At 41.4% G+C, this 24,703-nt stretch overlaps 1 long non-coding RNA gene across 2 annotated transcripts; it reads left to right on the top strand.

The window, feature by feature from the left end:
• Window positions 1-334: 334 nt before the first annotated feature.
• Window positions 335-23,926, top strand: LOC141414992 (uncharacterized). 2 transcript variants are annotated; one of them, XR_012440011.1, is made up of 4 exons: window positions 335-429; window positions 8,916-8,979; window positions 12,462-12,759; window positions 23,040-23,926. It is a non-coding gene; the product is annotated as an uncharacterized lncRNA (long non-coding RNA). The 2 variants fall into 2 exon arrangements; XR_012440012.1 differs by lacking the exon at window positions 8,916-8,979 and having other exon boundaries at window positions 350-429.
• Window positions 23,927-24,703: the final 777 nt, after the last annotated feature.

Consider the following 24,703-nt stretch of genomic DNA (forward strand, 5'->3'; position numbering starts at 1 on the left):
GACTCCCATTCCTGTCTTGTTTGTGTCTGGGGAGGGAGAAGGGGAGATGGGACAAGATGGGGTGGGTTTTATCCTTCTCCTGGGCTTGTGAGTGAGTAAGCTTGCTTATACTCACTTCAGTGCATGTTAATGTAGAATGGTATTCTGGCCATTGACTTTTACTGAGAAACTATCACACTTTTGATAAAGACACTGGGAGAATATGACTTCCATTGAGGATTCATGGAAGCAGAAACACACGGTGGACCCTGGGAGCACGGGTGCACTGCCTCCAAAGGCACTGGCTGGAGTGCGCTCCGTAGGAGGAAGTGAGCTGAACTCTGCTCCTGAAGGTATGAGGTCAGCAAATATTACCCTGGACCTTCAACACTGATGGTCATCACAGTGGTGTCATGGAGTCCTCACAGGCCAGTTTCCAAATGAAACGAGGTAGTTCTCTGATTAAGGCTCAGCATACAAACACATCCCTGGCTTTATTCATTTACCTTTTACTTTCTTTTCTCTTTTTTCATTTTCTAAGCTATCCTAAGGTCTTATAGATTCTCTTCAATCCTGTCTCCTCAGCCTTCACCTTCCAGAACAAGGCTCTCCCTTTCAAATAAAACTCAGATCTCTAATTACACAGTCTGTAGAGAGAAAAACAAGTAGTTTTATGAAAGGAAAGGAAATATGTACACTGCCTCCCAGGTATCTGAAAGCTCTCCAGGAAATGTCTGTATCCTTGTTCTGAGGAAAGTGTTTTTCTTGTCAGAATTTAAATATGCCTGTATATATATATTTCTAGATCTTTCCTGCTTAGTTATTGACATTGGCTATTTTTGACATCTGTGTTTATATTAAGAAGAAAACTTGTACAAGGAAGTATCATTTACATACCTGTATGAGTATATTTTGCATTACTATAACAGAATACTGGAGATTGGATAATTTTTGAAGGACAGAAATTCACTTTTTACAGTTCTGTAGGCTAGGAGGTTAAAGGCACTGCCGTCTTGCAATCTGCTTCTTGCTGCAACTGCACAAGGAAGAGCAAAGAAGTGAGAGAAAGAAAGAAAATCTCTTCAACCATTTCAAGGACTGAATCCATTTTGAGGGAGAACCCGAATATTTGCTGACTAAATGTTGCATTGACATATGGGGCAGACAGTCTGCTTTACCGAGCACCTGTGGTAAGGGTTCCACAACTTTTAGTTTTAACTCGCTCCTGGCTCACGACACCAGCATGGATGAGGCGTACTGTGTGCATAGAATTTAAAGCACACACGTGGAGTTAAATTGCTCATTTCATCCACAATATAAGTATTAAGTATGCTTATGAAATTGGAAATATTTCACCAGAGTCTCACATGGAAACCTTTGACCTCATAATTACACAGTCTCAACTCAACACTCTTTCTTTCACAATCTGTGCTTCTCAACAAGCCAGAGGCTGTCTGTAGTTCAAGTTTATGCCAGGTGTAGGGTTAAATTCTTGGGGTGTTGAAGCATGGATTTTGGCAGTCACATGCTGCTCTGTAAGATCAAGTGACATTTCAGATTTTCAGTGCCAGAAAAATTCCCATCTAACACATCTTAATAGATCGAAATTTATTGATATAGCCAAAGTTTATTGACTTTTTTCAAAACAGGAAATATATAACACCATTTTAGAGACCCTTTGGCGGAGGCTTGCAGAGGATGTTCAGTTACACAACAGGGGACTTGGATTTCTGGAAAAGCTATTTTTTGGGGAAAAACAGCTAGTGTTTATTTGTAAAGTCATGCTGGGAGTGAGGCAGAGTTAGAGTGTGTATTATCACTCGTAAACCCAGAACGACTTTGTCAGTGATGTTCTTGCTACAAATAAGACCACCATGTCCCTACTCAGACTATTTCCAGTGATTCTAGAAGTCCTCACAGCAATGACAACCACTTTCTGGTCATTGTTGTTGGGCTGGTAAAGGTGAAGGGAATTTGGTGTCCTGTCTTCTGTGGCAAAGATGTGTTGAGGCAATTCATGGTCTGAGGCTCTCCCTCAGTCCCTTGCTTTTGGAAGACCCTAGGCAAACCTCACAGCTTCTCCAGGACACATTTTTCCTATCATGAGGCAAAAGTGATGCTGATATCTAGTGTTCCTTTGTACCTGTCCATTGTTACTTGGCCACCCAGCTCTCTCTGTGATCCTATGAACCATCCAACTCCCGATGAACTCGTTTTCTGATAGGCTGCCCAGAGGCAGCTTCTATTTCTTATAATCTTGAAGATGCACAATGTCTGTGCATCTGAATCCCGGGTACTCCTTTGTACATTTCCCCTGTTCTGCATTGGTCACTTCCATTAGACAATGGGTTGCTTTAACTTTTCTGGAGGACATGATTGCTGTTTTCATTGTAGGTTAGTAAAATAACTATATCAATCACCTTTTCTTGTTTTTCATAGTCACCCAGAATCTTAGTGGCTTATGGCACAATTATTTGCTGTGCTTATACAGTTAGTGGCTGAGCTGGGCTGGAAGGCGAAGTGATCTTCACTCACGTTATCTGTTACTCAGCGTCCTTCCACATTGACCATGTGGACATCTTGGTCTTCCTCACAAGGTGATGGTCTCAAGGTAGATTCCTTCCACACCAGCGGGCCTCCAGGAATGAACCTGCAAAGAATCAAGCTTCTGGAAAGCTACATCAGAGCTGAGTAGACCATCACAACCAACACCCTAAACAGATCAAAGACAAGTCACTCAAGGGAATGAATATAAGGGAGTGAAAATAGGTTCCCCTTTATGATAGGAAGGGGATGTGTCACATGCATACATGTGTACAGGAGTGGAGAAATGGCCGTCATCTTAGGGATTAATACACTTGTGCTCCCCGTTGTTTGATAGTGCTGTGTAGCTTCTTATACTTCTTATACTTAATTTTATATGTAGCTTCTTATACTTAATTTTCAACTTAAACATCTCAGAAGGAAATTTCTCAGCCCTCATATAGTTTTACTCACTCTCATTTGATTTTATTTAAGAATTTATCACTTCCTTAAATCTATTTGTTAGGGGGAAAAGTCTCTTTTTCCTGCTTGTGTGTTTTTAAAGAGTGCAGCAAGGAACCATTGTAGGGTTTTAGGCAGGGGTATAACGTCATCTAATGGTCATTCTGAAAAAAAATGCCTGTGGCCATTGGATAATGACTTTGAAGGAAAATTAGGAAAATAAGCTGAGTGTGGTGCTTCCTACCTATAATTCCAGCACTTAGGAAGAAGAAGCAGAAGGATCATGAGTTCCAAGCCAGCTTGGGCTATTAGACTTTATCCTAAAACAACAACAATCAGGAAGGTCACTTAGGAAGTAACTCCTTGTCCACAGGAAAAACCATGGCTGCCTGATATAGTGTGTGGCCTTGGATCTGGAAGAAGATAGCTTGTGGGGTGCATTTTAAGAGGGAAGCAGTAAAACGTCATGATGTCTTAGAGGGAGACCAATGAGAGCGAGCATGGATATTTAGCCAGGGTGTGATGTTTGATGCTGATGACTTGGGGAACCAAGCTCATAATGTCATACTAGATTTCTTATTGAGAACTAGTTGTACAGTTCTCCCTCCCAGAGTCACAGTGCTCTCCAGCCTCCTGACTTCTAGTTACTTCCTTATCTGGCACTTTCCTCATACGTTATTTTTATTTTTGTTTGTTTTTTGCATTGCTGGAGATTAAACACAAGGCCCAGCCCTCTACCACTTGAGCAACACCCCAAACCCCTTTGCTTTTGTTTGTTTTCCAGTTAGGATCTTGTGCCTCAAACAGCGATCCTCCTACCTCCACCTCCCAAGTAGCTGTAACTGCAGGCATGTTCTACCACACCTGGCATACTTTGAATTTTATTGCAGATAAACTTACTTGCAATGGTGTTTGAGATGAAGTCTCACTGACTTTTTGCCTGAGCTACTCCTGAACCTTGATCCTCTGGGATTACAAAGCATGAGCCCCAAGGCCCGCCTACCATAATTTTATTCTTGAAAGAAATTTTCAAGGAGTTCCTTTCATTTTATTTAAAAATTTTAAACCTGGATACTTCCTGTATCTTTCTCCAGGTTTCTACTGTGAATGTGACTACAACATGGCCAGAGGCTGGACTTCAGGTGCAAGCAGCCCTGATGGTCAAGGGGGAATAAACCTGGCCATGAGATTAGGTTAATAATTGACGATAAAGAGTGTACAGTGACGTATTTCCCATGTATTATTTATTGTGACTTCATTCAGTGATTGCATCCTTGGCACCCTGTATGTTAGTCTCACTCACCCATGTCCTTCAAACCTTTTACAGTTAAAATAAATAATGTGTGTCTTGAAGTTTTAGACATATTGGCAGCCTTTCGCTAAACACCCACGGTAAAAAGACCAGAAATGCTCCCCAGAACTTCCGGCACCCCAGGGACAAGAGAGCCCATCCCTTACCCAATCCCGCACAGTGAGGCTCCTGCAAAGGAGGCAGCTGGTGTGATAGCTCCACTGCCAGGTCATTGCTCCGCATTGCAAACCTCTGCCTCAGTCTTCTGTAGAACCAATGCTTCTTCTGGAAGGACTATCAGGAGAGGAGGTGGGGGGTTCAGGCTCCCCACTGCTGCCCTAGAGTCCACCTGCTGCCTTTCATGGTAGCTGTCTGCCCGCCACCCAGGCAGGCAGATGCAGCTCTGTCTCCTTGGAACACATAGTCCTTGGAAATCAGCTTTGTCAGCCTCTAGTGAATTCAGTCAATTTTCACAACTGTGTAGCCTCTTATGTGATACAATACATGTCATCCACAGACCAGACATTATCCCTCATCTGTTAATTTCATATTATTTATTTTAATGATGTAATGTAATGAGGAGGCTCTCCAGTGGAAAGATAAGAGTTTAAATTTCATTTTTCCTATTTTAGTAGATGTGCTGCACTGGGCAAATTACATCATATCTCTGCAATCTACTGAAATTTTTTTCACCAATAAAATGCTACTAACCCATAAAAACTGGTATGGGAAGCAATGATATGTATATCAAAAATACTTTGTAAAATATAAAGCCATATATCATTAAATAAAGCAAGCTGTAAATCAATTTTATTATGAAAATTGCTTATGTTTAAGCTTTAGAGCATAATACTCCAAGCGAGGTACAATAGACGGTGCAACGCAAAACCTGCACCTTTTTCCTAAACTGGGGAACACCTCCACCAATAGCATTTCAGAAATTTTCTCTTCCAGGGCTAATCTGCTCTAAGTGAAATGATTTGGCATTCTTTGATTAATGTAAGTAGGAAATTATTTTGCCTCTTATACAATGAATTTATGCTTCATAAAATTCTTCCCTAAAGAAAGGTTATAAACATTTTTTTCAGTTAAAAAAAAAGGTGTTTGTAGCTCCGTTACAAGTAGTGGAGCACTTGCCTAGCATGCACAAGGACCTGGGTTCAATCTCCAGCATATCCGAATCCTAATACACTGGGAATCAGCTATACATGAGTGCAAATGGTTGAGTTAGGCTGTCAGTGAGAAAGTTTTGTGCTTGAGCACACCACAAGAAGAGGACAGAGAAACATTTTGCAATGTAATTAGCAGTTGTGGAAAGGGCACTCAGAAGTCCCGCAAAGTCTGCCCTTGCAACCTCTATCCATCTTGATGTCCTTAACTTGGCACCTTCTGTAGTCACCTGCCTCTGATGGCTCTTCCTTCCATTCTTCTTGTTTCTCTCAAGCAGAAATATCAGACAGCTAGTACTCGTCTCTGTGTCCACTCTTTTCAATGACTTGTTCTTCCTTCTTTAAGACTTTTTAAAACTTTTTGTCTTGGTGAGATCCACCATAGACCTCCAGCCCACGTGTCATTCCCAGGTTGAGTTCAACAGCTAGTGGAGCTAACTCTTCCTCACCAATCCCAACCCACCTTGTGAGTATCTGGAAATAAAAATTTAACATCCCTTGAATTAAAACCAAGACCTTACCTCCACCTTCATCTGTCTACTCCAGAATGCCAGAACCCACACCTCTTTCCTCCAAATCTGTGCACCAAGAACCCTATCATCCCAATCTTGCCTTCCACATCTAATCCTGCACTAAGTCCCGTGCAGATTCTCAGATGACTCTCATTTATTTTCTATTCTAGGAATCCACTGGCAGAGCCTTCTGTTCGTTGGTCGTTTAATTTGTCTTCCTGCCTTCTGTCACTTCTTATCCTAATCAGCGCTGTAGTCTATGTCTGGTATAATTAGGAAAGCACTTCTCTGGGCCCAGAATCTTCAGAGAGTACCCTTTGTCCGCCACATAAAATGTGTCCTCTCATAGTGACATTTATATGCTTCCACGAGTTAGTGCTACTTATCCCCAAATACTTTTCCTCAGGGAAAAGTTATACTTTTCTAAACTATTGAGCATGCTAAAAATATTTTATGTATGTGTGCTATAGCTATCGATAACTAGAAATAAAACTAAGAATCTTAAATTCTCTACTCATTAATTAACCTAAGAGTTACGATTTTATGTCCATCACATATGAACATAACATTTTTTGTAAAAAACAACAAAATCCCCATATATTTAAAACCCCATGTATTTCCAAAACCAAAAGCAAAACCAAAAAAGAAATATTGAGAAAATTGACATTTTTTTCCATCTTGGCAAAACTCCTTAACATCTGGCTTCATAGATGACAGCTGCTTTGTCATATAAACTTGTGAGTCAATCTATTGTCACAAGTTGATTAATTTAAAACCCATGAAGAAAATTTGGTTTCACACACACATACTTGGAAAAAGAAGAGATTTCTAATATTCTTTCAGATGTTTGTGAATATTTCATTTAAATACAAACTGAAATGCAACACACAGAAGTTTCTTTAAGTTTAGTTGCTATGTGATATTTGAAGCACATAAGGGAAACACACCTAATTTCTTTCTACCATCTTGGTCTGCTTTCCACTTCTCCAAGACTGTTACTGCCGTGATTTGTAACATCTTACTTCTTCTATTGGTTGGCTGAATTATACAGTTCTTCCAAATGTTGCCATGTTTCCTTAGGTGACATCCTGAAACCATGCTTAGTATTTCACCACTGAAAACCAAATACTGGGAAACTGTTACAGTTGTGGTGGTCAACATAAATTTGCCAAATACTAAATTCCGCTTGAAGGTTTGAATTTTACCAAAGGCAACCAGTATTGTCACTTGAGCCCCTGAAGCATCAGGGAGAAAATGACTCAGTGTGAATAAAAGAGTTCAGCAGCTCTTCTAAACAGAAGAAGAGCTTGGTGTTCCATGCCCAATGTGTGGGGCTCCACTTTCAGCTGCCATGATCACAGAAGCATTCTTCATGCTTCAGAAGGAGGCAGAAGCACATTGTTTCTCATTTTGTCTCACAGTCTTGCACTCCAGGATTGACACTTAACACAACTAAAATACTGTATGCTTTTCAAGGACTTTCCTTAGAGTCAAGACACCTGTTCTGAATGGGAGCTGGTGAGGAGCTCTGTGATGCTCCCCTCTTTGAGGGTGACTGCCTTGGGTCACAGTACAGATGCCAGCAACTGTACATACCATTACTTTTGCACGAACAGTGCAAATGCCAACAAGATTCAGAAAGGTGGTTAACATCTGAGTGCTGTTGTCGACTTTTAAACTCCAGTCTCTCTGAAAGCACCCAGGAAACCTTGGGAGGTTCATAGACCACACTTCATGACTTGGGGTCTATGTCTAATTTAGTGCCTTTCAAATCACTTCAGTAATTTTATCTACAGATTTATGAAGACAAATAACTACTTTATTCCAATGGAAGCGGGTGATATGGAAATTTGCCTGCTCCCCTTCTCCTGTTCCCAAGATCGCCAGGGTCACAGTCTTGGTAAACCAAAGTACTCATTCATGTGCTGTTTCATTCCCTGCCTCCTTGCCATTGTGAAATTGTTTGTTTGCTCAAACTTTCCTCACCCTTGAACATGGCCCACGTCCCCATCCAATTTCTTCTCACTGTCACTCTGATTTTAGCTATAATCTTTTAAACACAGGGCCTTTGCCTGTACTTCTATGAAATTCCCTAGAAGAAAACTAAATTTGTTCTCCAGAAAACACAAAGCATTAATAAATATTCGCTGAATGTAATTTAAAATTTTCCCAAGATCAAAATCCTTTTCCTGTGGTTATTTATTCTCAAGTCACTGTAATAGTCAGTGCAATTGCTGAATATCTTGTTTCTAGCTCAAGAGATTTCCCCTCATTTAGGGCTAAAGAAGGTTTGTTAGAGGCTGGTTGTTATAAAGAATTTCAAACCAGGATTATCTCTGCATTAAAGGTTACAATGGGAGAAAGTACTCACATACTTCACCAAGACTGAAACAGTCAGTGACAGTGACAGTGATTAATTAATTAAAAACTCAGTGACAGTGATTAACAGACTTCTTTAGGGTATCCCCACAGAGAGGTCCTGCTGCTTCCTGAGTATGTCCAGTGTGGTCCCTTCAATATCTTCATATGACGCCCTAGTGTAGTCACTGTGACTGGCACTGACTTTAAAATTTTAGGTACATTTGCTGTGGCTTAATCCTCAAATTTATGCTGGTGTGGAAATGAGGGCTGGAAAGCCAGTTCAACATTGATTAACTTGTTCCATTTCTGAAGATTCAGAAGCTACTCATTTATGTCAAAACTCAGCTTCCTACTGAACAATTTGGGATAGTGTTTTTACCTCCAAGGCTTTCTCTGTGATATGGAAGAAGAAGGTATGGTACGGGGGTCAATCTTGGGGGCAAATTCAGTTGTCATGGAGGAGATGGGTAGAAAGTATGAGGGTCCATGTCTTACCAAATCTAACTCTCACAATAAAGTGATGGAGAGAAGAGAACACGCAGACCAAGAGAAAACGTGCTCGCTCTTGTGAAGTGGTTGCCTTTGAGCTCATTTCTCTTCTTTTTTTTTTTCTCCTAGTACGCTATAGAATTGGATATTTGGCACTAAAATGTAAAATGAAAGTTTGCCATCTGTAATACAGGTAATGATTAGAATTTAATAAGCAAAAATTTGAACAGTGTTGACTTATAAAACTTATTAATTGTGCATTTGGAAAGTAAGCCATATGCAAATGCTTCCTGGCTTATGGAAGGTTATAAGCAGCCATTTATCTTCTAGCATTGTGGAGGGTAAAAACTTTTCATATGTGTTATATCTTGCCCCACCCTCCTGAGTGGGTGGATGCTATTCCCTTTAAGTTGGTCTCAACTCTGGATCAAGCTTAGGGCTGCATTCCATGCTGATCCTGGGGTCAGGCAGAGAGGCCTGTGTGGCGGCTCCAGGAAGTTACCAGAGATCCAGAAGTCTTCGTGCTCTGCCGACGTCATGTTTCCGTCTTTGAGGTTCTGAGGTGGCTAGTGGAGGCCTGGCCATTGATCTTCCTTTCTGGCAGGAAGAAGGGGCAAGACAGGGGGCAAAGAGCAGTAGCTTCCTTGATGAGTCAGCCCACTTGAAAGGGAATTTTCTGGGTATGGTGGCTATCATTAGATTTCTTAAAGAAGAGAGAGAAAGGATGGGCAAAATTATCCCTCAAATTCAAATTTGATGATAATTATAAACTCATTTATCCAAGCATCTTGAGAAGCTTCAAACACAGAAAAAGGAAAATGAATCAAGCATATAAAAGATTCTTAGATCAAGTGATAAACAAAAATCTTGAAAGAAGACAAACAAGTATGGTTAATTATGTGTAAGGAAAAAGTTAAAGATGAGGAAAAATTTTTCATTTGAGATGACTCAAGCCACAACACAATGGACACACATTGTTAAGGTACTGAACTATCCATAGAATTGTCAATCCAAAATCTGTATTCAGCAGAAACATCTTTCAAAAGTGGAGGCAAAATATGGACCTTTTTTGCACATGCAAAAGAAAAACTCCATGATAAGAAGAAGAAAAAAATGAAGAGAGAAAATGATACCAGATGGAAATTCATGACACCAAATAAATGAATTATACCACTTTGTCAAAAACTTTAAAAGTGCAACAAATTCTTCTTTTTGAAATACACTCTTAACAGAGTAAAAGAACAAGAAACAGACTGGAAAAATAATTGCAACTCATATACCAAATACAGGAATTCTATCTATAGTATATTAAGGACTCTCAAAATTCAATTATAAGAAGACAAATCCATCTATTTGGTGGTGCTGGGGTTTGAACTCAGACCTTTTTATTTGCTAGGTAAGAGATTTTCCACTTGAGCCATGCCTCCAGAAGCCCTCCCACTTTAAAAAAAATTCTTAAAATATTATTTAAGCACACACACACACACACACACACACACACACACACACACACGTGTGTGTGTGTTTTGATTATGCTGGAGTTTGAACTCAGGGCTCATGCTTGCTAGGCAGGTCTCTACTACTTGAGCCACCCCTCTTGTCTTTTCTACTTTGGTGATTTTGGAGATAGGTTCTCATTTTTTAGCAGGGCCATCCTCAGCCTATTTTGTGCTTTCCCAGGTGATTGGGATAACAGGTGCTCACCAGCATGCCCAGCTTTTCCCATTGAGAGAGGGTGCTTGGACCCACAATCTTCCTGATCTCAGATTAGCTTGTGATGACAGGCACGTACCACCACACCCAGAAACTAGTTGAGATGAGGTCCTGCTACCTTTACGCACGGCTGGCCTCAAACCAAAGTCCTCCTAATCTCAGCTTCCCAAGTAGTTAGGATTACAGGCCTGAGCCTTAATCAAAGAAAATATAGGAACGTCACATAAGCACGTGAAAAGCTACTCGGTATCACTGATCTTTGAGAAAATTAAAATTAGAGGAATAATTCATTAAAACATAATAATTAGCTGATTAGAAAAGACATAATTAAGACTAACTGTGACATGTGTTGGCAAGGATATGAGCACAGTAGAACACTCAACACTTGCTGGTCAAATTGTAAGAGTCCACTAAATTTGGAAAAGTATTTTGGAGTTTTAAAAAATTTTAAACAATCATTATACTCCTTAACAATTATCCACAAGAAGTTAAATGTGTGACCGTATCTGTACAATGCGTGAATGTGCAAGTAAGCTTTGTTTGTAATGACTAAAGTCTTAAAATAACATATGGGGCCATCAAAAAGTGAGTTAGTGAGCTTGTTTGTGCAGATCAATCCAATGGAATAATACTCAGCAATAAAAATGAACCAAGAGGTATATGAGAGAAAATAATAGGCAGAATGAAAGAAGCCAAGAAAAAACCATGAGATTTTTTATTACGTTAATCTCAAGTTCTACACAATACGAGCTAATTTATAGGATCAGAATGCAGCTCAGGTATTGCTGGCAACCCAGCTGAGGAGGGCACGAGGTTGAAAGTACAGAAGAGCACCAGCACTGGGCGGTAATGAATTGTTTGCGATCTTGATCCTGATAATGGTTTCATGTTTGCATATATGAGTCAAAACTTGTCAGATTGTACAGTTTAAATATGTTTGGTATATTGTATAGCAATCACGCCTCAATAAAGCTGTGAAAAAAAGTGTAAGGAAACACATATTGAGGAATGTTAGCAGTTACTATCAAACAAGGAAGAATTTCATCAGTATATTGCAGAAAGCGCAACCTTAAAAGACAGAAGTCAAGGATCCATTAGAAAAAATATTAACCACGATACTAAAAAATGCCAACCAAATAGTCACGTTGGTAGAGACACAGTTCACAGTCACAGAGCTCTAACAGGAAAAAACCCACGCACGGGCAACTGGCAGATGAGGTAAGTCATTTCACAGAAGAGGGAACACGTCACTCTCAGTCAGAAAAACGTAAATTTCAAACACAGTATTTTGCCACTCTAGAGACACTCGGGTGAAAAGAAATTCAGAAGTCTGAAAATTTCACGTGTGGGGAGGATAGTGTTCTTTAACAAAGCTATTTGCTCTGTTGCTGCAAGAAATTTGGAGAAAGCGTTTGATATTACACAGCGTGACTCATGGATGTGCCTGAAATCTGACTCAACAACTGTTTCCCAGTAAAGTACCCAGGTGAAATGACCCACAAGTGTCCTTTGAGACACATTCCCAAGGTCATTTACCAGACTTTTTTCTCAACAGTCAACACTGGATCCAAGAAACCTGCTATCAGAATAATGAAAATATAAACTGTGGTACAAACACAACAGAGTGTGCTTTGCAGAGTAAAAGATTAACGATAATGAGTGGCAGTCGTGGTGATCCAAAAAGTAATTACTGAAACACCAAGTCCTATGTGCCTACATATATTAAGATACGATTCTATTTTTATTAAAAAGGAGTTAAAGTGAAGCCATAATGATATATTATTATTTTATAAAATATGAATATAGACTCAAACTTTAGGAAAATTGTCGGGAAGCTGGAGAACCAAAAGGGTGGGGAATGTGCCATGAGACAGCCTGTGTCGGAGGAGGGCTTGGGTGCTTATTTTATTAGTGTTATTATTGTGCTCTGTAACCTGCATCTCCTACATGTTTTCCTCATAGCCATCAAACAAAGACAACAGAGAAACTTTGGGTAGTAACAAACTGAAGTGCCAGGCTCATTGCAGCTAAAGGATGAACACAACACCAGCAAAGAGGGAAGAGCAATGTCAGGGGAGCTGGTCAACTCCAAGTTCTCTCAGTGGAGTCCTGCAGGATGGCCTGGACGTCCTGGCAGCATGCGAGGAGGACTGTGTACCAAAGACACTCCCTAGAGACTCTTCATCAAGGTGCCAATGAGGTCCCTCAGCACCATGTTCCCTGCTAGCGCACACCCACCTTCGTGATGCCCAGAAGGAAGGTAAGTGCTCCATACACAACTGCTGACGGTGCAGTTTCGGCACAGTGACCGCTCTTGTCATTCAGGGAGTTTCTTTCTGTGTAAGTTATCTGGTTGCCAGCCAAGTTCTCAGATACCAAAGAACAGTCAACCTTCTTTCTAAGCAGGCCTGCTGCCTGGCAACCCCAGGATCCAAGGACAAAATGAGGGGATCACCTACAGCTTTGGGTTCTAGAGTAGCCTACTTTTGACTGAATGACAAGCATGGGTGTCTCTGAGCCTCTTCCTAGAAACAGAGAAAGACGCGTCTCTGTGCCAGGACCAAAGTCCCGAGAGCAGGGAAGATGGTCTTTTCTCCTGAAGAGCTCACAGTAGACTCAGTGACACAGATCACGCAGCAGCCTGGGAGAAGCAGTCCTGTCAGCCTGGAAGACAAATGCAATGTCACCTGTCTCTTGTCTCTGCCTCTTGACAAGTCACCTCCATCAGGTGCCTCTTTATGTTAAGAGAGAGGGGACTCCTATTGAACTTACTTACACAGCCCCAACAGTAAATCACCTCGAACAAAAAGCGTTTCTACACCTCAGTCCCACCCAGGCAGCAATCACGGTTCCGAATGCTTGATCTAAGTTTATAAACCCTGATGTGGCGGGGAAAGAGACCCTTACTGCAAATTCAGACAAGACAGAGTGATGACTCCTCTGAAATGCCGTATGCCTTGGGGCCGAGTTACACAGAATAATGCACTTTTACTCCCAATATGGTGTGACACTTGTCAACAGCAAGGACAGATTTGTTCATTTATGCTGTTTTAAAAGTAGTCACCTCAGAACAGCCCCAGTACATACGGAAAACCTGAAGAAGCCAGCAGCAAAATACATAACAAGATTTACTTATTTTCAGGTAATAAAAATAATATATCTTCATTATGGAAGAAAAGCACAGAACTGTATGGAAAGAACACAAAGATCACTTATAATCTCACTTTCCAAAGGAAACTGCTGTTTCCATTTTATTATGTTCCATTTAAACCTCTTTTGGCTTTGTATGTGTGTACACACACATCCAGTATTGCATCTATACATATATATAATCTGTAAAATTGAATCTGTGTGTTCTCTATATACAGCTTGGGATCATAAAATTGAGGGTCTCCATTTATTTAACTAAGAAGCCATTTAGCAAATAGATCCATGGGAGAATCCCACCAATTACTAGGTTTCTCTCCGAATGGCCTTAGTCATTTAGCCAGATCAATGATTTCACTCTGAAATCCTGTTGTGGATCCTTGCAGTTGAACGGGGCTTATTTTCAGGTTGGAATGATCTGAGGGCTTCGAGATTGAGGTCTAAGACAACCTCATATATTCGGCCATGTTCTTCAGAGGCCGGGATATCCATTCTAAATCTTCTCCCGTCCTTTACCAGGGAGCAGCTTCAGGGGCACAGGAAATGCACTTTGTCCCGCAGAAGTGGCTGTCTTCTAAGTGTTGCGAGGGCTTGCTCAGTCACTCTTATTTCCCCCTTTCTAAAATTCTTCCCACAAATCCAATTACCATTAACACACATATGATTATAGTAATGGGTCATGAAAACTGATTCTGGCCATTTTATCTCACTGTGGGTTTCATGTTGAATTTGCCCATGCTGAGCCCACCTGGGAAATGCAGAAGGCTGGCAATATCCTCATCTGATAAGAAGGTGTGATCATTTTATTAAGCAAATTAATTCTTTTCTACTAGCTTCAGAGATGTTTGCTTGTTTTTGAAAGGAATAACCACAAGCACAGTGATCTTGATCATAATATAAAAACCATGTCCAGCAAAAAGAATCTATGCTTTTTAGTTATGTCATAAAAGAACAGAGCTTTACCATCCCATGTCCTGAGATAGCAAAGATTATCTTTGCCATAATGGGAAACCCAGAAAAAGGCCTGAGCTGCAAAGTTTCCCCAACCCGGAATTAGGAAGCCAAGCTTCCTGCTCTAATGGGAAACTTCTACTCCATCCTGGAACCTACTGTGGCATGATTGCTTCAGATGGCACATCAGTGAGCACATATATGTAGAGATGCATACACACATGTGTATAAACATCTTGATGATCTAACTTCAGATTGCATGCTGCTTTCCGAAAGTCATCTGGTCATTGCACTGCAAAGTGCAGTGTGAGTTGTGTGTTTCCCATTGTACAGATGAGAAAACATGGGCTGGAGTGGACAAATGAACTTTCCCTGCCTCATGCATCCTCTGCCCCAGCTGCCCTTAGCTACCCTTCTCCTTTCACTCACAGCTCTTCGTTAGCCATGAAAATGGAAGCCCATTGTGGTGACTGGTCCAAGAGGGCCTGTGGTGAGTGAAGAGTCAAGTTCATTCACATTTATGACACATGGAGGTCATTGTCCTGTTTAGTGACTCCTCCCTCCATTCACCTGTGAGTCCCAAGCAGTAAGTGTCATCACCACAGCTCCTTCTCCAGTGTTTACCATGACTGCTACGGACAGTGTCACCTCCATCTTCTTACTTCCAAAGCATAACCAGGCTGCCTGTCTTCATTGACTTCATCAGTGCAAGGTCACCCCTCTGTGTTGTACTTACAAGCCTCTGCTCAGAGGAATGCACACTTCCCATTTATTCTCTTCCAGGCTTCTCAACAGAAAGAACCTATACGTAGAAGTGTTTTAAAGGATTAAGAGAAAATCAGAATAAATTTTGAGTTATTTTTAAGGAATGTACAAATGCAACATTTCTGAGCAACAGAAATAGCACACGTGTTTGGTGTCTGTGGTGTTCACATCTATGCACACGTGCCTACATGCTCTTTCAGAACCTTAAATAGATGCAGTGTTCAATAGGTTTTTTAATTTTGCTCAAAATGGACTGGAACTTGTAATTGACAAGTCATTGACACCAGGTGCAGAGTTTCTTCCAAACTTTTTCTTCCTCTCTGAAGAGCCCTGTTCTGAAGACACAGAGACCCTCAAAGTCACTTCCTGATAATTTGAACTTGTCTTCCTCTTTCATGTGATTATACTGGTGATGGTTTTTCAGTATGTCAGCAAATGGCTTCTTCTTTCTGGCTGTACCCCTATCATTCACCAGCCCACAAAGTACCAGGCACCTGGGTAGAGGAGGCTTTGGTGCTGTGGTTCATAAATTACTTCCCTGAAACCTCATGACCCCTACTAGCCCAGGTCCACACTCATAAGACGACCTCAATCCCACGGACACGGTGCGGACAGAGGCAACTACAGGAGAGAGAGTTTAGCCCATGTATTTGAAGAACCAATTGAAGAAATCCCAATGCCTTAGACTGAAGAAAAACAGGCTGAAGAGAACATGTAAACTGCCTTTTATGTCAATAAGAATCAAGTGGCAAAAGGAATGGAATTATATGTATATTCCTTGGCTTGAAGGAATTAAATCAAGACCAACTGACGGAATGTCAGTGTAAAATGTAACCATCTGAAAATTTAAATTCACCAGAGACAGAAAGAAGATGCTAAGTCTTCTGTTAACAAAAGAAGAAAAATTGTTTAGTAATTACTCTGTGCAAGGCGATGTACTGGACTTTTTTTGTTTGTCTTGCTGTTCTATTACTTAAAAAAAGTGAAAAACATAATTCAATGCTCAAACCTGAAGGTAAAATCTTGGAGATTCTCAACATTTGGCTGGTATTCCCAGCCAATCAGTGTGGTGCCAGGGTTCAAGTTTCAAGTCCAGACTCTGGACTGGTTCTTCATACTCTGCCGACACAGACTTGTCATGGTTGACATTCACGACTGCTTCCCTTTCTTTGGAGGATTTCAGAACAGTGTGAGATCCCATGAATATGGGGTTGATAGAACTTTAGGTCCTGGTCGTTGATGATCCTGAGGGGGTGGGGTTATTCCAAGAATTTCTTGCATGGAACTATGACAAGACCCAGGGGAGGATATTGCTCATTGTCCATTCAGCTGGAGCCAATGTTCCCCGTGGGGTTATTGCCAAATACAGGAGTTCAACTTTCCAGGAAAACAATACTGATTCTAGACTTGCAGAAGTATTTAAATTATTTTACAGTATTTGAGATGTAAACATCAAGTATTACATTGACGCAAATCTGGAGAAAGGGCCAAAAATCTCTGATTCCTCTGTGTGTCAATTTCACTTATGTTTCTAAAAATAAGTGCCTCACTGGTGTAATGACCAGGAACTCACAGAGACAAGGGACCAAAGACAGGAACACGGCAGCAAGGACCTACCACTTTTGGTCCCTGGGTGCCTGTGGGTCTGAAGACAAATGAACTCTTCAGCAAAGTAAACTCTGAGTCAAGCTGAGGTTCATGGAAGAAGAAGAGCGGGGTGTAGACCTAAGGAGTTATGGTTAACAGAAGTAAAGGTTCTCTGAAGAGGCACCAATGGCCCAATGCCCAGTCAGCAGCCCTCAGTGGGAATGGAAGGCCACTGGAGACACACTGGACTCTGCAAGGTGAGGTCCAGATGAACTCCACAGGAGGCAGTTCAGAATCTGAGCCAAATTGTGTTCGAGAGTTTTGGGGGTCCTTATATAGCACTTGAGATGGTGAAAGAGCTCCACCTCCTTCGTGTGCATCAACTCCACTCTGCACTGTGCAGAATGCAAAGGAAGGCACTCAGGCCAAGCACTGGTCCTCTTATTGGAGAAAGAAACAGAGAGAAAAGAAAACAAGTTTATCTCAGTGACAGAGTGACTCAGTAAAGCACCTCAGCAGGTGGTAACACCAAGGTTATAAACAAGTAGTCTGAACCCACATCCATGTTGTGTTCTTGCAGTCAGTCCTCCATGGGAGCAGCGTGTCCAGCAGTGAGGTCATCCAGGACTCCGTTTTTCTTGATTCCTAGAGCCAAGGGCTGGGTATACCTCAGGAGAAGTGCATTTTCCCAACGTGCGTGTGGCCTAGGGCATCCCTAGGTTTGGTCTCCAGGACAGAAAACACAAAAACCACAAACTGCTACACCCAGAGTTCACTCTGCAGAAGTTGCTTGGGACTGGCCAGTTCTTAAGTGTAGGTTTTCCAGATGCTCTGTTCTCAGAACTGTCTTGGTCTAACGTGTGGTCACAGATAAATCTCTCAGAAATAGTGTGTTTCCTACATTTTAAAAAACCTCTCAGTCAGCATTTGTCTAATATTTGTTTTACTGCATGGCTAAGAAAATGTTTAGCACAAATATCTCCAGTGTCTCCCATGTAACTCTCACCTTCACACAGGTATTTCAGACGGTGCTGCATATCGGCTGTTCATTTCTGAATGCTGTTTCTTTCCAATTCCCTCAATTTCAAGTAACAGAATGAAAAGAAAGGTAGCTAAAATTAATCCATCCCCTGAAACTGCTAATTTAATTTCCCGAAATTACTTTGTTGTTTACTTAGACATTATTTCATAACATTTACCCTTCAAAAAATCAAGAGGAAAATATAGTATCATTGAATAAAATTCACTCTGGTCATCAGTTCCATAGTTGAATTTGGGAAGATTTGTGTCTAAAAACCCCAAATCTCTGTAAAGAGACCAGAACAAGGCAATCCGATAAAAGCAGCAAGAGACTTTTAAAACAAACGAGGACATTTCCTATAAAATATTTAAACTCCTCAGACTTGTTCTTTAAGGTAACTTCACTCTTAAAATAATTTGGACAGTTGGTTTTGGAAATGCTTGTTACCAAAATGTTTCCCAGAGCTGTGGATGGAGTTCTAGTTCTCTTGCATCTGTCACTCACCGCCATCTCTCTTTGGAGTAACTTGGCCTGAAACCTCAAACTCAGGAGCGCTCCCTGACCTGCCTCCCCATGCCCCAGAGCAGAGCACCCACCAGAGCTGGTCTGACTCAGCGTCATTCTCAGTAACAAAGCGTCTGTGCCTGTGTTCACCACATTTCCTTCTAGGGTGTTCCCTGAATGTCTGCATGCAGGCTGTCATGAAAAAGGCATTGGATTCTCCTGTCTTGGGGAAAAGTGTGGGAGAGCTGGAGTGGAGCAAGTGTTCTGAGACTGGGAGCACTGGAGAGCAGAGGGCAGGGCAGCTCACAGGTGGCCACTAAGACCAGGCGCTGTGAACATAGGTACACTGGTCATCCCTGGAGGAGTAAGGAGCAAGGTGCGTCCAGAGTGACCATGACATATCCTTTCTCAGTGCCAGTCATGCAGGACTGTCTGGGATCTCTCACTCTGCCCTACCCTTGCCTCGTTGCATCAATTTCTCCCCTGCCTCACCCACCAGAGATCAGCCCTCTCCTCTGAGCCAGTGGCATTTTCCAAACATAGCCTGAATCATCTTTGCTCTGTGAAGTCACCCTGAGCATTCTCCAAGAAAAATAATGAATGACTTTGTTCTCCCAAATAGTGGCTATATTTCATTACTGTCCTATTTGTCACATAGGACAAACATGTTTTCCTTCTGATTTCATCACTGGCTGTAAACTTTCTGAGCATATCTTATTTCTCTACTTTATCAGATGGCATAGGACATCATACAGCAGAAGGGCTCAACACAAATCAAGGGTTTGTTGATTGATCCTTGATCCTTTCTTAGGAAGGGTGACATCACTGGTGATAACAAAAAAATCTCTGTCCAAGAAACCAAACATTAGATCTGCACTTGGGTCTCATTGCTGCATTTTTTAGGTCTGAAACTCTGTCTCCTTTTTCTATATCAGTTTTGGTTTTGCTCTTGATTTTGTATTGATAGTGTTGTCTTCATATTTAATTGATTTAATGCATATTTGCTAAGTTCCTGTAACTTGTTAAAAACCTTGGTAGGTTGTGGGAAAAAAAAGAGCAAAGTGTGGCTATTAATGCAGAGAAGTCCCGAGTTTGGAAGGGGAGCATACTTTAAATAATAATTATAGCAGAATGTGTCAGGGAGGAGAAAAGGGAGCATGAGTGATGAGTTGTCTGAGGGGATTAGGGAAAGGTTTTCAGAAGAGCAGTGTGAAGAGAGTTGTCAACCAGGTTCCCAAGGCAGTGTCTACCCCCCTGCAGGGTCAGTGTGTGGACTTCACCCCACACCCAGCACAATTTGGGAGACACTCCTGAATCCACACCCAGGAAACAGTATTTGTTTTGCTTTGCACTGAGGGAAATTTTATAATTTCGTTCTTGACACTGGTTGTGGTAGTTTGATTTCTCCTTGGTCATTGATAATTAGCTAAGCAAGCTTAAGAAAAAGTACAGCAACACATGAATGACACTTTCAGAAATGAAGAGTTACATGAACACAGAAAACAGTTTAGTTGAGATAAAATCTGTATATATAGCATGTGCCAATCGCAATTTGACATTTTCATTCTCAAATTTGGATGCAGAACATGGGTCAGGATGCTTGTAGAAAAGACCCAAGAGCACCTCTGGGCTTTGGGGCCACCGCCTAGAGGGATGCTGTCACTACACAAAGAAAATGTACAGTAACAAGGACAGTGACACATCTGGATTTATTAGAAAACCTGGGTATTTTACAGAAGTCTATTGCTGGGAACTCCCAGACTGTCATGACTTGAGGTTGGGAGACTTGCTTCTCTTGCTGCACATCTGTACAAGCTGCTTTCTGTGTGGTGTCCTCGACTTCTCTAGGGTCTGTAATTTCTTTCTTATATACCTTTTCTCCCAGAGATTGTAGATGATTCATTCAGCAAAACAACTTGGGTTGAAGCTTAGTCTCTGCTTCACACCTAGAACCAGGTCTCTTTGTCATGGTGTTCCCCCATGCCCTGACTTGTCACTTTTCTCCCTGGTCCTTCTCCTTCCACCAACTTCATCCCTTAAACTGGCCACTGCATCCTTTCCCAGATCAGAAGCAAGGAAGACCCTATGATTTAAAGCAAAAAGTCATTCTGACTTAAGGACACTAGAGATACTCTCTCTGTAGAAAATAAAATTATTTTTTAACATTCTGCTAGTTTTCAACACCTTAAATAATCCTCTGGCTAGAAAATCTGCTATACTCAAAACCATATCAACTTAGACTAGCTCCTTTGTTCTCTTAATCTTTTAGAACACATTTCTGAAAAATTATGTTTTTTCCTTTGAAGGAAACCATGTTTAAAAAATATGTTCCTCTCACACTATTCAAAAACAGTAGTTTAGAATAAAGAACACATTACCTAATTGGGGTGCTCCAAGGTTTTGTGGAGTAAAGTAGTATCTATAGTGATATGCTCACATATTAAGGATGCCCACATGGACCGAATGTCTGTTTTTTCCCAAATTATGATGTTGAAATCCTTATTTTCTGTCCACCCCTGTATAATATCAGGGGGCCGTGTCTGTCAGAAGTGTGGAAATCATGAGCCTTCAGACTTCAGGGATGGTGCTCATCTGAAAGGGACCATAGAGAGCCTTCTTGCTTCTTTTTTTTGCCACATGAGGATAAAGGAGAAGTTGGCTTTCTGTGAAGCAGGAATTCAACCTCAAACCAGATGCTAACTCGGCTAACACCTCAAACTTGGGTTTCCCAGCCTCCAGAATTGTGGGAAATAAGTGTATGGTATCTTTGCCCCTCTGTCTACAGTAGCCTGTTACACAGCCCAAACTAAGACAGCTGTCAAGAGATTACGGTGGTTTGAATGTCTGCGTCTGCTGATCAAATAACAACAAATGCAAATTTAATAACACCAGAATTTAACAATACAATGGAAGATAACAGTGGCATAGCAGATACACAATTATGGACTATCCATCCATTTATTATCTCACCAAAGCCCTGGCGATCTGTTTTGGAACGCCTGAAAGATTGAGCGACATGGCGCGTGGACAGCAAAATCTGCTGCTGCACCTTGTCAATATTTTCCACACCAAATGTTTGATTTTGGCAGGATTTTTTGAGACTTATTTTTCACACTTGGTTTTTAAGATAATGTACAGTATATCTTTGTAACTAGATTGGGGTGTGAATAAGCACAGTTGTTACAGGAGTCTCGTTCTAGAGTACACTGCAGTGTTGTCATCAGATGCTGAATTAAGTTCAGAGAAACTCCTGTGGGCCGATTGTGGACCATCCCCATGGCCTTCCTTGACCCCTCGTCCTCCCTTCCTTCTCGCTGCATAATCGCACACATTTTCTCTCTCTCTGCCCAGCTCCCCTTAGCACTTTCCAGTGACCGCTGTCACCAAAACCATCTGCGGGGGGCCAGGATGAGCAGCCCAGGGAATTTCAGAAACAAGCAGGCCCTTCTTGCATTCTGTCCCGTCATAATCACGACAAATGTCAAAGGACCCAGGGCTAAGTCACTTCCTCCAGCAACAGCAGGAAGCAACCTCCATTCATCAGCTCATGGCATGATCCCTATTTATTTTGGGGGCATAAACTCCAATGGGATGGTTTTATGAGTCTAATGCTTTTTGTGGATGCATCTGTGTTCCTAAAGCTGAGGTCGGATTAAGTAGGATACTGACGACTTTAAGTCTCCACAGTTTAAAACAACTTGCAGGGCGTATTAAAGTAAGCATTGCCTCAAGTTCTGTTTAAAAAATTTAAAGTAGCTCTCTATGCACATCTTCACAGTGCTAATCACAGGTTCCAAAGCCCTGGAAGAAAAAAAATGATGTTTTATTTTATTTCATTTTTAAATGTATGGAGAGATTGGTTAGAAAATTAGAAGTACAACTAAGAGCTTTATTAATCAATAACAATTTTGAATTAGCAAGATTAACCGAGTTAGTGTAATTAATACAGTGGAGCTCTTACAACTTAGAAGGTCAAATCACTCCTGGTTGGCTGTACAAATACCAAAGATTATGGTCCAGTTGGATGAAAAGCTGACATGACCTGTGAATACTCCAGCCCACACGTCACGCACGAAAACATTAGGCTCTTTGCTTTGGGACATAATACCTTCTGTTTCTTTATCCATTTACATTTGCAAAATAAAATAAACATGTACTTTCACTTGCCATATTTATCAAAATATCAAAATCCTGAGATTCTGCATCATTCAGATTGAAGAGCTGATAATCTTTACATCAAAGGATAAAGGAGGAGTCATTTGGTTGGTGATTGCTTAAAAATGTCAAAATTACAGAAGCAAAGACTATGTCAGTGGATTTAAACATTAGGATTGCCTTATGAGTACTCCCTTGCCTCCTGTTGACTTCTATTTTTTTTTCATTAATTTAATTTATTTATTTATTATTTTTATTTTATTTTATTCATATGTGCATACAATGTTTGGGTCATTTCTCCCCCCTCCCCCCACCCCCCCTTACTTCTAAATTATTGTACTCTACCCACTTCACTTGTAAAAATTAATACTGTTCTCAATATTGACAATCTGTCTCTTTTCTCTGACCAGATCTCCCACTGCTGATTCTGCTGTTGAGACTATGGTGGAGCCTCATCTGACCCCAAACCTGGTTGGTGTCAATGCCCACCAACATCTGTCCCACACCTCAGGCTCTGGTCATGCACACGACTGCCTTTGATACGTCCCCTTTCCTCTCTATCTTGGTGACTTGGCACAGACAAATGACTTGGCATGAGAAGTCCTGGCTCTACATGGTTCCTGTATGTCCTACACATTTCCTAGTCCTTTCAATGATTTCCCCAGCAGGAAATATCCAAAAGAAAAATCTGTTCTGCCTGTGCTTTCCAGCCTTCCTTTCTGGTACACTCACATTTGTCCTGTCACGCCCTGCTATGCAGCACGCCAACTGGTACACGAGCAGTTCAGTCTCCAGACCTCATGCTCACCGAGGCAGCGTGGATCCAGTGATCTTGGTGTACACCTTGCCGGTAGGCACTGGTCAGGTGCCAGACATGATTACTTTCTATTTTGTTTACTATTCAATCCCCTGCACCAACTGTTGTTGAATAAATGTAAAAGTTAGTAATGTCATGAAGACTTTGAATTGCCACACCTGGCTTAACTCTTTACCCTGTGCCCAAGGAAGAGAGGTCAGTGTATAACAAAGGTACACTGGGGTAGTGACAGAGAAACTGGCTTTCTTCCAACTCTGGCCAGGACATCAGGGAGTGTATGGAAGCCCAGCCTCTGGTGAGCTGGTCTCTGTACAGCCCTTCCTCTCTCACCTCTCTGAAGCAAAAGCCCAGTAGCACCCCTGAGCAAGCATTTCTGTGAAACTTCCAGACTTGAGCTGAGCACGCAGGTCACCGACACCCACGCCTATCAAAGTCCTTGATAAGATCAAACTGGCTATTTGTTTTCAAATTTTCCTCACATCCGGCAATAACATTTTTTTTTTAAAGAAAACTGCCTGTCTTCTATGTCTCTTGCTTTTACCTCAGCCTGAGGACATGCCTTGTGGTCAGCTGGGTACCCCAGAAGGCTCCATTCTTCTCCCATGCCTCTAAGGCTCTTCTCACCCAATTTTCAGGATGCTGTTGGCACTTCTGACCATGATGAACTCGGGTTAAGTGATCTGCCTAAATATTTTGTGAACTGGCCTCCAAGAGAGCTTTCTAGATAATCTTAAGATCTTGGCTCCTGGATGTGGCCAGTGGGTCAGTCATCCCTACAAAATCAGTATGGAGGTTCCTCAAAAACTAAAACTAGAACCACTGTATGACCTGGACACACCACCCTAGAGTATATATTGAAATTATGTCATTTAGAGGAAAAGAGATAGAAGTGGAGATCATCACATGAACAAAATAAGTCCTGACTCCAAAACACAAGTTCACACATTTTCTCTCATATGTGGAATCTAGCCCTAAAATGCATCTATATACCCACACATGTGCACACACACATCACGAGTGCAGTTTTGGGCCTGCTTTGGGGGGCAGAGGAAAAGAGAATGATGGGTGAATAATACTGAAAAACACTATCAAGATGGCTTCATGAAACCATTGAAAGCTGCTGAAAACTAGGAAGGAGGGGGAACAGGGAAAAGAGAGCAACAGAGGGGTTAAATCTGATGAAAGCACTCCATATGCATGTGTGAAATGCCATGCTGAAACCCCTTTTACAATTAAGGTACACTAATAAAAATGTAC

The sequence above is a fragment of the Castor canadensis genome, chromosome 12 (assembly GCF_047511655.1).
Source record: "Castor canadensis chromosome 12, mCasCan1.hap1v2, whole genome shotgun sequence".
NCBI classification, from domain to species: domain Eukaryota; kingdom Metazoa; phylum Chordata; class Mammalia; order Rodentia; family Castoridae; genus Castor; species Castor canadensis.